Source organism: Macaca mulatta, chromosome 16 (genome assembly GCF_049350105.2).
Source record: "Macaca mulatta isolate MMU2019108-1 chromosome 16, T2T-MMU8v2.0, whole genome shotgun sequence".
In the NCBI taxonomy this organism is placed as follows: domain Eukaryota; kingdom Metazoa; phylum Chordata; class Mammalia; order Primates; family Cercopithecidae; genus Macaca; species Macaca mulatta.
In genome coordinates, this window is record NC_133421.1 from 64,897,089 (window position 1) to 64,911,796 (window position 14,708).

General features: G+C 48.2%; 1 long non-coding RNA gene across 1 annotated transcript; it reads left to right on the top strand.

Annotated features, from left to right (window-relative positions):
* Positions 1–237: 237 nt before the first annotated feature.
* On the top strand, positions 238–11,111 carry LOC144335695 (uncharacterized). Its single transcript, XR_013406759.1, has 4 exons — positions 238–342; positions 4,054–4,162; positions 7,576–7,765; positions 10,553–11,111. It is a non-coding gene; the product is annotated as an uncharacterized LOC144335695 (long non-coding RNA).
* The last annotated feature ends 3,597 nt before the right edge of the window (positions 11,112–14,708 follow it).

Here is a 14,708-nt window from a genome sequence, read left to right on the forward strand (position 1 = left end):
TAGGGACTTAATTCACTTGTGCTCACTGCTGTCCCCCAGGGCACTGCACCGTGCCTGGCACCCAGAAAGGTGCTCCATCAGTATTTGTTGAATGACTGTATGATAGGAACAAACACGGATGAATGAATGAATGAATGAATTGCCTGCCCCACCCAGACAGGAAAGTGTGGCTTCTATCAGATTTTTCTGTTACCAAAAAATACCAGCCCACTTCCTGTGGCTTTGATCTGCAGCCTTAATTCTAAACTGCCCTGCCTCAGTCAACAGCTATCTGCAGCTCATTTCCTGCTTTCTGGCCATCTTATCTCTCTCTCCAAACATTTCTCAGCTTTCTCTTTCCAGGTGAGTATACCCAGAGCCCCAGTTCTTCCTCTTGCAACTTTGGCAGCACAGGGTGGGGCTGCCCTTTTGGGCCAAGTACTTCCCAGATCTCAGGCTCCTGGGGTGCGGGGCCTTTCTGGGTCAGGTGTGTCCTTCTGACTCCAGCCTCCTGGGGGGCAGGTGCTAGGACTGGGCCTGGGCATTGGTCCACATCCTGTTGATAGTCTTTGGGACAGGATGGGGGGTGAGGATGGAGGGTAGACGTTGATGAAATAACCATGCAAATGTCTAATTATGGACTGTGAAAGAGGCTATGAAGGAAAAGTCAAGGTTGCCTTGAGAATGTAACAAGGTACATGCCTATAGGGGATCAGGGAGAGCTTCCTCAATTAATCCAAGATCTGGATACAGTGGAAGTTAGCCAGGCAAAGAGGGTAAAGGAGAGAGAAAGAACTTGCAGATGGAAGAGACGGCAGGTGCAAAGGTCCTGGGGTAGGAGTGAGTGATAGTGGTCCTCTTGAGGAGCTGAAGAAAACTCAGTGCAGCTGGTGGACAAAGACACAAGGATTTACAACAACAAGGCCAGAGAGGCAGCTGGGGACCAGCCCCAGTGCACCAGCTTAGAGGATTTGGATTTACCTTGAGAACCGTGGAAAACAGAACATTTGTAGAAGTGTGACGACATTGTGTTTGTTGTTGTTTTTTGTTTGTTTTCGTTTATTTTTATTTATTTATTTTTGAGACAGAGTTTCGTTCTGTTGCCTAGGCTGGAGTGCAGCGACGCTATCTTGGCTCACTGTAATCTCCACCTCCCGGGTTCAAGGATTCTCCTGCCTCAGCCTCCCTAGTAGCTGGGACTACAGGCACCTGCCACCATGCCCAGCTAATTTTTTGTATTTTTAGTAGAGACGGGGCTTCACCCTGTTAGCCAGGATGGTCTCAATCTCCTGACCTCGTGATCCGCCCATCTCGGCCTCCTAAAGTGCTGGGATTACAGCTGTGAGTCACAGCGCCCGGCCCTGTTTTTTGGTTTATTTTCGAGACAAGGTCTTTCTCTGCCACCCAGGCTGGAGTGCAGTGGCATGATCATAGCTCACTGCAGCCTTGACCTCCTGGGCTCCAGCAATCCTCCCAAGACATTGTGTTTTGAAAGATCCTTTGAGTGTGTTTGGCTAACGGGTGGGGGAGCTGATCAAGTGTAGAGGCAGAGCCTAGGGTGGTGGTGGTGGAGACACAGGCACATGACTGGCTTTGAGAAACACAGTACTTAGTAGGCACTGTCCAAAACAGTCCAATACAGTAGAGTTGAATTTGTCCATTCAACACTATTAAACACCATGACTCTAAGGACCAGAGAGCCAGGCTGGGCTCTGCCTTTAGGCAGCTCTCACTCCCAGAAATTGGAGTGCAAGTTGGAGGCAGATTGGCCAGGCTGAAAGTGCAAAGTGCTCAGGGAGGTTCAAATAGCAAGCATGCGTCCTGGAGCGCATGCCCAGAGGAAGAAGGAGCACCTTCAGTAGATGTTTTCCTGCAAATACTGTTTGAGTTCCAGGCAGAAGAGAAAACGGGGCCCTGGGAGAGGATTCATTAGGGTCTCCTCCCTGATTCCTCACCATCATTTATAGGACTTTTGGCTACAGGGATCTTCCCTGCATTCCACCGGGGCCCGTAGTAGGGCTGAGAGTGTGAGAGGGAACAGGGGTCTCCTCAAGTGCTTGGGGCAGCCGAGCCTCGTAGGTCAGGTGAGAGAAGGGACATCCAGACTGCTCTCACTCTCCTCTTCCTGCCTCTGACTCATTTTCCTTGGAAGTGCATTTCTCTGTAAACCTGCTTACTCATGGAGTCTCCGCCCTCCAGCTGCAGGCTCGCACCCTTCCCTGGGGTGTCTCAGTGAGCAAGCTCGAGCACCCACCCATATCCCCTCATACCCATCTCCAAGTAAGGCCTGGGTCTTCCCCTTGGAGTGGGAGCTCCCTGAGGGCAGGGCAGGGATGTTTCTTTGCTTGGTGATTAGGGCTCCTCCAAGGCCTTGAGGAGGGTTTCTCACCCACAGCTTGTTGCCAGCCACCCTCGCGCCAGCCCTCTGCCCCTCAAAGGGCTCTGAGGGATCCTCCTGTTATATGGAATGGCAGGTTGTGGGGTGGGTTTGTGGGGCTCCAGCTGCCTCCCCAACTACTTCCTGCTGCTGAGGACTGTCTAGAGGGCTTCAGGCTCTGGCTGTGGGGAGTACAGACAGCCCTTGAGGGTGCTTCCCCATCAGAGCCCACTCTGTCCATTTCATCCAAAGAGCTCCAGGGCAAACTCTGCTGTGACTGGAAATGGGGCCGGGCTTTAAGGGGCTGCTGGGGGCTCATGGAGGTCAGGTTGTGCTCTCCAGCCTGGCTTTCCTGACTCCTGGGGGCGCTGACAGCAGTGCTCTCTCCCTGGCATCTGGCTCCCTCCTCTGCCGCACCCCCTGCCCCCGCTCCGCCTGGACTCCAGGGTCCGCTTCATAGACCAGCAGCAGAACTGCACAGAGAGGGTAAGAACTGTCTTCTAGTCAGCAGAAGCTCAGATGGAAAGAGACTCTGCTGACCAGCACCAGGGCATCTGGGGCAGCCCCATGGGAGCTCCCCAGGGCTGGGAGCTCACAATCACCTGCTCCAGTCCCTGCCTTCCTGCCAAGGGGCGGACCCTCTCCATTGTGAGCTGGGACCTGAAGCAGGCGCCTTTCCTTGCTCTGGTCTCACTATGCTTTGGTGTCCACCCAACCTCCTAAGATCACATCAAGGGGCGCTTGGGAGAATAGGACGCCTGCTCCCCCAACCTGCCCCCTGAATCCCAGCACTCTCAGACTTTGGATGGTGTAGCACGGAACTGTAGAGCTTTAAAGAAGGTAGCAGAGTTTAGGGGAAGAGAAAAACAGCTGATCTCCAACAGGCATTCTAAGTGGAGTCCTCGACAGCTGGGAGCAGCTCCACAGCCTTCGAGGTGTGGGTGAAGCAAAAAGACCAAGTGAGACCCAGGGAAGCAGGAGGGGCTGTGGGAAGGTCAGAGGGCACTGGGGCAGCCTGTGCCTTTGAGGGCCTCAGAAATATCCCACACACACTCCCTTCCGGAAGGACTGAGGAACAAGCTCTTGGGAGTCGCATCCAAATTGGGCAGAACCGGCTGGGTGCAGTAGGCTCATGCCTGTAATCCCAGTACTGTGGGAGGCCAAGGTGGGCAGATCACCTGAGGTCAGGAGTTCGAGACCAGCCTGGCTGACATGGTGAAAACCCATCTCTACTAAAAATGCAAAAATTAGCCAGGAGTGATGGCACACGCCTCTAATCCAAGCTACTTGGGAGGCTGAGGCAGGAGAATCATTTGAACCCAGGAGGCAGAGGTTGCAGTGAGCCGAGAGGGCACCACTGCCCTCCAGCCTGGGCAACAGAGTGAGACTCGGTATCGAAGAAAAACAAAAAAACAACAAAAACAAAAACAAAACCAAAAACAAATTGGTCAGAACCACCGGGGTAAAACAGACAGCAAGCTCAGAAGGTTTACATCGTTGGGGGGTGAGGTTCAGGGGAGGTGTCCCATGGAGACGGTCTCAAAGGGAAGCCATGTGTTGAATACTTCCAGTACCAGTAGCGGGGTGGGGGGACCCAGGAGGAGTGAAGCAGTGAATCCCCTGGCGCATTCCCAGCCCATAGCCTGGAACGTCCTCCTAAATGTACAGGAAAATCCTTATTTAATAACGATCAACAGAACAGGATTATGAACAGACGCCATACAGAGGTATTTGTAAGAAAGAAGGTGGATGCAGAATCCTTTCTTCAAACAGAAGCTTACCAGTAAGTGCAGACGAATACAACAGGTAGGTCAAGGCTAATCCAGTTGGAGGGGGTGCTGGTGGAGGTGGGCACTGAGGGAGGGGTCAGCGCCCTAGCCGTTCAGCCCCCTCCATCCTCCTGCAGCCCCCACCTGGGTTCTATGCAGCCTGATGTGTCCCCGCCCCCTCCTATGCAATGAAGGAGGGAGACACAGAGAGGGAGAGTGGCTTCCCCAAGACCACCCAGGTTTGTGGTGGAGCGGGAAGAGGTCACGAGGCCTCCTGCCCAGCACCGCCTCTCTTACCCCAGCCTGTCTGTTGCCGCTTGCATCCCTCCATTCACACAGTGTCTTCTCCTGCCAGACCCCAGCAGGACACAGTGGGCAGGACAGGTTCCTCTGGGTCTGCCTGAAGGACCCAAAGTCCAAGGACAAGAGTCTCTTGGTGGCCTCAGGAAGGAGAGAAGGAGGCACTGTTTCAGATGGGCTGGGGGAAGTGGAGGTGGGATGCAGGGCTGTGGAGTCCTCCTGGCAGCCTGGGCTGTCTGTGGGGCGTGGCAGGATGTCAGAGGGTCTGTGTTGAGGCCTAGCCCTGTCTTCTCTACAATAAAGGAACTGCTTTGGGCCTCAGTGTTCTCACCTGTGAAATGGGGCCACACTCTGCCCTTCCAGCTTCGTGTTGCTGAAGGGAGGCTCTGAGGAGATGCAAGCATCCTGTGGCTGTAACAAGATGCCACGAGCGAATCATACCCTCAGCCTGGGCCCCGGGAGTCTCCTGCCTCTGGGCTTCCGGAGTCCCCCGCTCCACTGTGACCCCCAGGGAGAGTCCCCAGGTATCCTCCCCGGTGTGGAGGGTGCCCTCACAGTTGTCCCTGAGCCGCTCCAGGATGAGTGGCTCCACAGGGAACGTCCTCCCACTCTGTAGGAAGCGGAGCATGGCTGAGAGGAACTTCCTGTGGTCAAGTCACTCCTGTCCCCAGACGCACACAGACACAAACACATACATATCCTGAGGTATTGAAGAAGAATTCACCACCCCCTGAAGATTGCTTTCCACAAAGCACCCCCTCCAAGCCCTGAGTCACCCAACTCCTTCACTCTGGACACCCTGCTAGGGACAAGGATATTTGTTCTTTTGGCAGACATGGGTTCAAGTCCCTGCTCCACTGCTAACTAATGGCATGGCCTTGGTCAAGCATTACTTGCTAATCTCAGTTTTTTCATCGGTAGAATAGGGATAATAGCATCAACCTTATACGGTGGTTGTGAGGATCAAATGAGATACTGTGTGTGTGGCAGGAGGAAAGCTATGGGGGCGGGGTGAGTGTTCCATCCCAGTCTCTCCCTTCTCTCTGCTCATCAGAGAAAATCCTGGCTTGGCCTATTTGAATTGTGTGTGTGTGTGTGTGTGTGTGTGAGTCTCCCTTGCCCTCTAAGAAAGGTGCTGATTTATTGGAATAGTCCTTAGGCATAGGTGATGGGAGGAGAGAGAGAGGGAAGAAGGATCTGCAGCAAGACTGAGGGAGGAGGGAGGTTTGAGCAGCTGTAATGGGTGAGGGAAGAGAGTGGGTGGGAAAAAGGAGATTTGAGAAGCATCACTATGATCCATGATTCTTTGTAGTCAAGTTTAAGAGATTCAAGTAAATGGAGTTATTGTGAAATTATTATTTTTTGGTTGCTATTCTCTCTCTCCCGTCCCCCTTTCTCTGTCTTTTTTTTTTTTTTTTTTTTTTTTTTTTTTTGTGAGATGGGGTCTTGCTCTGTCGCCTAGGCTGGAGTGATGCAGTGGTGAGATCATAGTTCACTGCAGCCAATTTTTTTTTTTTTTGGTAGCGACAGGGTCTTGTTATATTGCCCAGGGTGGTCTCAAACTCCTGGCCTCAAGTGATCCTCCTGCCTTAGCCTCCCAAAGTGCTGGAATTACAGGCATGAGCTACTGCGCCCAGCTTGGTTGCCATCCTTGATGATAACACAGCTTTGAGACTGGACTATTTTCATGACCGCCTTGTAAGTGATACCTATGTAACGTGCTTAGCACACAGTAGGGACACAGTAGGCGCAGTGACTGGTGCTGCATCCTCCGAGTTTGGATGACACTTGTGTGCACATGTACTGTCTCCCATATTGGACTGGGCATTTCCTGAGTGTGGGTGGGATCACATCAGCCTGGGACTCTATTTTGTTTCCCTGCCCTCCCACCCCCCGCTATATTAGATGAGAAGCTCCTTGAGGACAAGGACTTTGCCTTCTTCATTAGACCTGCGACTCCCAGTGTGGACGATGCTCTTCCTCCTCTTGGCTCTGCCCAAGGCCCGAGAACAGGATCCTGCTCACAGATTGTGTCTTAGCTCCATATTTGTCTGACTAATGGGCCTAACTCTGCCTGGGTGGGAGGCGAAAGGTAGAGGGAGGAAGAAGGGAGAGCTCAAGGCCTAAGGTGTTTTATTCTGACTTGTGCTGCCCAAGGCGGTAAAGAGAAGAACAGAGAAAGCATCCTGCCCCAGCCCTGCCCCAGAGCTAAATGTGTCATTCTAGAGAATGAAAAATTCCATCCCCACCCAGTGGGTTCTCAGAATTCCAGGTGAGCTCTGTCTAGTCTAACTGTCTTTCTTCCTCTGACTCTGTCTCATGGGGTGGGGCAAGGGCCAAGCCAAACCAAGGATGTGTCTCGTGGAGTGGAACGTGTTTACTTGTGTTTGGCAAAGTGGCAGGGTTGGCTACGGAGGTCATGACAGCAGCTCAGAAGCTCCTGCAAGAAAGGAACAAAGTGTTTGTGTTGTGGACAAGTTAGAATCTGTCTGTCTAGGTCATAACTTGGCTCCTTTCTTCCTTCCTCCCTCCCTCTTTCCCTTCCCTCCCTCCCTCCCTCCCTCCCTCCCTTCCTTCCTTCCTTCCTTCCCTCCTTCTGTTCTCTCTCTTTCTCTCTCTCTCTTTTTTTTTTTTTTTTTTTGAGAGAGGGTCTTACTCTGTCACCCAGGCTGAATTGCAGTGGTGCAATCTCAGCTCACTGCAAACTCCACCTCCCTAGATCAAGTGATTCTCCTGACTCAGCCTCCCAAGTAGCTGGGATTACAGGTGCATGCCACCATGCCTGGCTAATTTTTGTATTTTTAGTAGAGACAGGGCTCCACCATGTTGGCCAGGCTGGTCTCAAACTCCTGACCTCAAGTGACCCACCTGCCTCGGCCTCCCAGAGTGCTGGGATCACAGATGTGAGCCACCATGCCCGGCCATAATAGCTTGGCTTTCATATCTCTGCCTGGCAGTGGGTTTGGGCTCTTCATAATCCGGTTCAGTTTGCTGCAACTTAATTAGACTCTAATACTTATTGATTGCCCACTATGTGCTAGCTATAGGACTGGGTATAGGGGAAATATGAGGAATCAGATCAGGATACTCTCTTTAAGGACTCCCTCTGTACCAGAGGGACAGGTGTGTGCAAAGCTCTCTTGGTTGCAGAGAGATTGGAACAAAGCAGAGGTGTGAACAGGTGTCAGGGGGACCCAGAAGAAACAGCAGTTAATCTTCTGGAAGGTTGGAGAAGACTTTGTGAATGTGGGGATGTTTAATCTGAACCTTGAAGAACAAGCATAAATCCAAGAGGTACAGAAGAGGGGAGGTGGAAATAGCATGAACGAGGTGGGGCATGGTGAGTAGTCCAGTATGGAGTGGGAAGGAGGAACAGCAATGAGCATTTATTGAGCACCTACTAATCACTGATTCTGTGCTAGGTGCTCTGTGTATATATGATCTCACTTAATCCTCACGGCAATCTGAGAAGGTAGGTACTGATGAGGGAACTAACATTTGGAGAGAACAGATGGTTGAACCAGGATTTGAATCAGGTTTGTTTGACTCTAAACTCCATGCTCTTTTTTTTTTAATCATGCCAGTGGTTTTCCCAGTATATTCTACAAAATTTTTAGGGTTCTGAGGAGGTGCTTTAGGGACACGTATAATTTTAGTTTCATATTTAAAATATATTATAATCAACAGACACTGAAATGTGTCATGTAACAAAAAAAACTTTCCTTCCATCTCTGTGCATATTTTTGAGTTTCTTGTAAATGTGTCATTGATTAGAAGGACCGCACAGTCTACTCAGGTCTGTCCATGTAAAAGCACACACCCACGCCCACCAGCCTTCATTACAAGGTCAGTGGGACTTCCAATCCAAGAAGGTTGACTAAATGCACATGGGCTTATCTTTACCTCTTCCAGAAATGTCTTCATAATAAATAATAAATATATCAATGCTTCCAAAGGAAAATTTGAACTGGGAGGGGGCACTTGTGTACAAGAGAAATCTCAACAAATTTCTGGAGAAGTGGTTTGATGGGGAATGATGACCGAGTAAGCAGGACAGAGGAAGCTGCAGTGTGGAATGCACATGGCTGGGTTTGCAGCCAAAGAGGGAGCTGACCTGCCCGCAGAGGCCCGGAGAAGCTCAGGACTTGGATGTGCTAGGTGCAATGGAGGGTGGGAAAGGGATGTGTGGCTGAAAAGGGGGAACTTAACTGGAAGTCTAATAATGGAACAGTTAACTTCCCTGACCCTTATATGCAAACTGTTCAGCCAGCAGATGTTTGCTCTGTCCCCCATTTTGCTCCTTCCCTTAATTTCTTCTTTAAAGAAATTAAACTGCCTGAGGAAGACTAGGATAGCTGGGTTTTAAGGTGGCATCTGAGAGCAAAGCACACTGCAGGCTGACATTTAGAAATCTCAAGGCATAAAGATCAGTTTACTTGGAAACAAAGCCTGCCATTCATCTCCTCTTATCCATGTACACAGAGCTTCCAGGAAACTTTTCTACTGCTTCATTCTTAAATATGAATGGACAACCATAAGCCAGAAGCTATTTGAGGAAGCCTGAAATATGAAATAGAGAGACTAAGATAAACAAAGTGAAAATAAGACCTCTGAGGAAACAAAGACAATTCATACGTAGAACAGAACTTAAAAAAAGAATTCAAGAAGACGCTGAATCTATAAAACATGAGTAGTGATATGAAAAAAGAAACAATGAGAGAACACAAAAGCCCCAGACATAGAAAAATATAATCAAAATTCATTGGAAATGTTGAAAGTTAAGGTCAAGGTAATCTCTCAGAAAATAAAGCAAAAGGGTAAAGACACAGAATTTTATTAGAGAATATATGAGACATAAAAAATCAATACAGGAGGTCCATGTTTGATTTATAAAGATTTCAGGGAGAAGAGAGAAATCAAGGGAGAGAATTTTCAAGTAAATGACTGAATAGAATTTTTTAAACACAAAGCACTCCAGTCTTCAGAATAACAGGACTCATCAAGCCCCCAGCATGAAAAACATACAAGATTTAGAAATTTCAGAATACTTAGGAAAACGAGAAGGTGCTAAAAGTTTCCAGAGAGAAAAAAATCACCTATAAAGGACTGAAAATCAGAAAGGCACCAGACTTCTCACTAGCAGCATTGGATGCCAAAAGACAATGACGCAATCTCTTCCAAGTTCTGAGAGAGAGTGATTTTCAATTTAGAATTCAATACCCAGCTAAACTGTCTACCGGCTAAGAGGGCAGATCAAAGACACTTTAAGACACACGAGGACTAAGGAAGTTTACTTCCTGTAGACTCCTTGTGGTAATGCTGCCGGAAAAAAAACAGCAATGGAGGATGTGCAGCAGTAAAACAAAGGAGAAACCAAGAATGAGAAAAACATGGAATTTTTGTCAGCTTATAAGTTGGCTTGGTATGTAGTTTTAATTAATTTGTTAATTTAGTGTGTGTTTTCTGTTATTAGGTTTAGGTACCAGGGTTGTGCTAGCTTTGTAAGATGAACTAAGTTTTCTACCTTTTTATTCTCTGAAAGTGTTTGCACAGGGAATAATCTCCTTCTTGAATGTTTGCAAAAACAATTGTCCACATCTTTTTAAAAAACCACTTTTTGGACAAGATTTTTTTCTATTTTCTTTCATCATTTTGTGCTCTTTGTGGCAGGCCATTCTGCTATCCAATATTCATTCTTCTTCCTTTATTGAAAAGAATCCAGTTTTGCCAAGTTCAAAGTTAAATTTCATGGACTCCCTTTCAGAGAGAGGGGCAAGTGACACAGTTTTGGCCCATGAGATGAAAACACACATTTACTGAATAGAGTTTCTGGAAAAGTTATCCGTTTCCTGATAAGAAGGGACAGATTTAGCTGTCTCTTTGTCCTCCCTGCCTTGTCTGGAATGTAGACAGGCTGCCTAGACATGGAGGAGCAATCTTAAAAGTGTGAAGACAAAAGCCACTTTCTAAGGATGGTGGAGCAGAAAGGCAGATGGAGTCCTGCTCCCTGGCACCATCATGGAGCATGACCCAGCCCAGATCTGCCCCCTTCTGAATTTCCTGTTGCATTAGAAAAAATGTCCCTTTTTAGTTTAAGTTACTGATCTCAATTTTGTGTTATTTGCAGCAAGTTCACTTCCAATTGATACGGCCTTTTGCCTCAGATCTGCTTCCTGTAACACAGAAGTTTTCAGATTCTATGAAAAGGTATTGAGTGAATTGAAGGCTCTGTTAAGGGGGCAGCTATCTCCCCTCCCCATTCTCCTATCAGCCCGTAAAACAGGAACTGACAACCTCTTGGAAGAACTGGGAAGAAGCTTTTCGACTTTCTTGGTACAATCTTCACTGGTTCCTCTCTGTGAGAGGAGGAGGGAAATCTTGGGTTGGTGCAGTTGGGAAAAGGGTATGAAGTGTGCATGGCTCAGCCTGTTCCTGGCTCTCTCTCTGGGACTGACCTGACTGCAAGCAGCATGTTCTCTCTCTGCTCCTGCCTCCTCCAGGCAACGAGCACCAGGGCGGGTCCAGCCCCTGCTTGGGAGGACTTCAATAGTCCAGCTGCTCTGCCGCGAGTGGGTGAGTGAGTTCAAGTCAGGGGAGAAGACACAGAAAGCTCATTTGGGCCTTGGGTCTTAGCCACATCCTCCAGTCCATCTGGACTAGCAATAAAGCTGACATTTTAATCCCTACTTGTCTCCTGTGACTATTTCTCAATTGGATCAGACCTCGGAGAAGTGAGGGGTGTGATTAACTAGCACCCGCAAACCCCCAACATCTGTTGAATATCTAGCCCCAGTGGGAAAAGCCAAAGTTAGATGAAAACACTGGTTTAACATTCTGGTAATTATTAGACAATATTTCTTTATCCTTGTTCGTATGTCTTTTGATCTTACTATAAAATGTGTGTCACGTGGGTTTTTTAATTTTTACATTTTCTTTTGAAGATAAGAGCCTGGATTGAGAGCGATAAGTCTCTTCTGAGTCTTGGCTACCACTCACTTTCTCTGTTCCTTGACTTCTCTGGGCTTCAATTTTACCAATTATATAAAATGACAAGGTTAGACTAGATAATCCATCAGGGCCATCCCAAGCTTCGGTGTTCTTTCATTCATTCGACCCCATTTTTATTGAGTATGTGTTGAGTGCGTGCTGGAGGCTGACTCTGTGATGTACGAAACAAACCTGGCCCCTGCTGTCTTGTCTCATAGAAGAGACAGACATCAAACACACCACAAATAAGTGGACAATTACAAATATTTCACTTGTTTAGCCATTAAACGTTCCTAAGTGTCATTTGGATTGCTAAGATTCCTGCTTCTTCTCAGTTATCCACACTCAGGGCAAACCTTGCAGGGTCCAGCAGTCACACACAGCGTGCCACTACTGCAGCCGTGTCCCAGACATGTCCCAGCCATTGCACTCAGGAAGACAACGAAGAGGCTTCCAAAGGGCTGGCCTTTCGGATTAAAAAGAAAAAGTTAAGCATTTTTTAAAAAGTCACAAATGAGTAACATGCTTGTTATAAAAATTTAAGCAATAAAGAAAAAAAAAGAAAGGAAAAAATCTTTCCTTTGTCCCCTCCAAGCCCACTTGGAAAAAGAAATAATGGGTAGATGTGTGTCCTTCCATCGAGCTGCATACTTAACTGCAGGCTCCAGGAGGGCAGGGATGGCACCTGCCTTACCCACGGCTGTGTCCCTGGTGGGTGCCCAGGAAATACTTGCTGACTGAACTAATGCGTAAGTAGTAATCACACATAGAGGCTCATAGATAGTTGTTTTTTTAAAGATTAAAAAGGGAATCATGCTACATATGTTTTTTTCTTGCACCTTCCTTGTTTTGACTTTTTTTTTCACTCAAAAATCTGTCATGGAATCCTTCCATGTATTGGTTCCCAATTTATCCATTCCCCTTGTGATGGGCTGAATTGTATTATCCTCAAGAGCTACATTGAAGTCCTAATCCCGAGTCAGGCGCCACGGCTCACGCCTGTCATCCCCAGCACCCTGGGAAGTTGAGGTGGGTGGATGATTTGAGGTCAGGAGTTCGAGACCAGCCTGGATGACATGGTGAAATCCCATCTCTACTAAACAGACAAAAATTAGCTGGGCATGGTGCCCCTATAATACCATCTACTCAGGAGGCTGAGGCAGGAGACTCGCTTGAACCAGTCAGCCGAGATCATGCCACTGCATTCTAGCCTGGGCGACAGAGTGAGCTCCTGTTTCAAAAAAAAAAAAAAAAAAAAGAGGAAGAAGTCCTAATCCCTAGTACCTATGAACGTGACCTTATTTGGAAATAGGGTATTTGCAGATGTGATCAAGTTAAGATGAGGCCATGCTCGATTAGGGTGGGTCCTAATCCAATATAGCTGGTGCCCTTATAAAAAGAGGCAGAGAATGCAGCCATAAAAAAGAATGACTTTATGTCTTTTGCAGGGACATGGATGAAGCTGGAAGCCATCATTCTCAGCAAACTAACACAGGAACAGAAAACCAAACACTGCATGTTCTCGCTTGTAAGTGGGAGTTGAACAACAAGAACACATGGACACAGGGAGGGGAACATCACACACCAGGGCCTGATGGGGGTTGAAGGGCAAGGGGAGTGACAGCATTAGGACAAATACCTAATGCATGTGGGGCTTAAAACCTAGGTGACAGGTTGATAGGTGCAGCAGACCACCATGGCACATATATACCTATGTAAGAAACTTGCACGTTCTGTACATGTATCCCGGAACTTAACATTTAAAAAGAGAGAGAGAGAAACAGAGACGCAGGGAGGATGTCACACAATGACAGAGGAAAGATTGGTGTGATGCAGCTGCAAGCCAAGAAGTGCTGAGGGCGGAGAGCTGCCTGTCAGAATCTAGAAGAGGCAAGGAAGGAGTTTTCCCAGAGCCTCGGAGGGAACAGAACCCTGCTGACACCTTGATTTGGGACTTCTGGTCTCCAGGTTGCAAGACAGTCCATTTCTGTTGTTTTAAGCCACTAGAAAGGAATCCCCGCCTCCTCAGATGTATTCAGGTTGCTTCCAGTGTTGAACTATCACAACAATGAAAACCGCTTCCGTGGACTGTTTGGAGAGGTGAGCCCTAGGAGTTTTTTTTTTTTTCTCTTTTGAGAAAGGGTCTCACTCTGTTGCCCAGGCTGGAATGCAGTGGCGTAATCTTGGCTCACTGCAACCTCTGCCTCCTGGGTTCAAGCAATTCTTGTGCCTTAGCCACCTAAGTAGCTGGGACTAACAGGCGTGTGCCACCATGCTCGGCTAATTTTTGTATGTTTAGTAGAGACAGGGTTTTGCCATGTTGGCCAAGCTGGTCTTGAACTCCTGACCTAAAGTGATCTGCCTGCCTCGGCCTCCCAAAGTGCTGGGATTACAGGCATGAGCCACTGTATCCAGTCCCCCACTTTTTTTTGAGACTGGGTCTCACTCTGTTGCCCAGGCTGGGGTGCAGTGGTGTGATCATGATTCACTGCACCCTCAGCCTCCCACGCTCAAGGGTTCCTCCTACCTCAGCCTCCTGAGTAACTGGGACTACAGGTGCGTACCACCATGGCTGGCTAATTTTATATATATATATATTTTTTTTAAAGACAGGGTTTTGCCATGTTGCTGGTTTCGAACTCCTAGCCTCAAGTCATCCTCCCACCTTGGCCTCCCAAAGTGCTGGGATTATAGGTGTGAGCCACTATGCCTGGCCCTGAGTTTATTCTTGTCTCCAGGAAACCCGTGGAGTAATCATGGACTCTGGCCTTGGGGCTTTAGCATCAGCTCATAACCTTGGCAGCATTGCCAGTTAAAATATGTGACACTTGAGTCATATTTGGGACATACCTATGTTACAAAATTATTTGTTGTTTATTTGAAATTCCAGTGTAACAGGGCTTCTGCATTTTTCTTTGGTAAACCTGACAACCCTAAACCTCAGTCTCCGCCATTGTAATCCTGAGCAGCTGGGCTGTGAGTAGACTACACTATCCCAGAGAGAGCCTGAGGTTCGTGGTTTTCTGCCTGGTGACTGCTGGAGCACTGGAAGATCTCTCCTCTTCCTGGATCTCTGTCTCTTAGCATCCTGAATGTTCTCAGTGGGACCTGGATGTCCTGCGGCACCTGCCTCCCCCAACAGTGCCCAGCCAAGCCTCTCTTCAGCCCATCTCAGCAGCAATGTGCTCATTTGCTCCACCCCACCTTTGCTTTGGCAGTGCCTGTCCATCTCCCTCCAGCCTGCTCTCCCCCTGCCTACTTACCCCTACTGGGCTTAGGCGAGACAGATGTGGGCC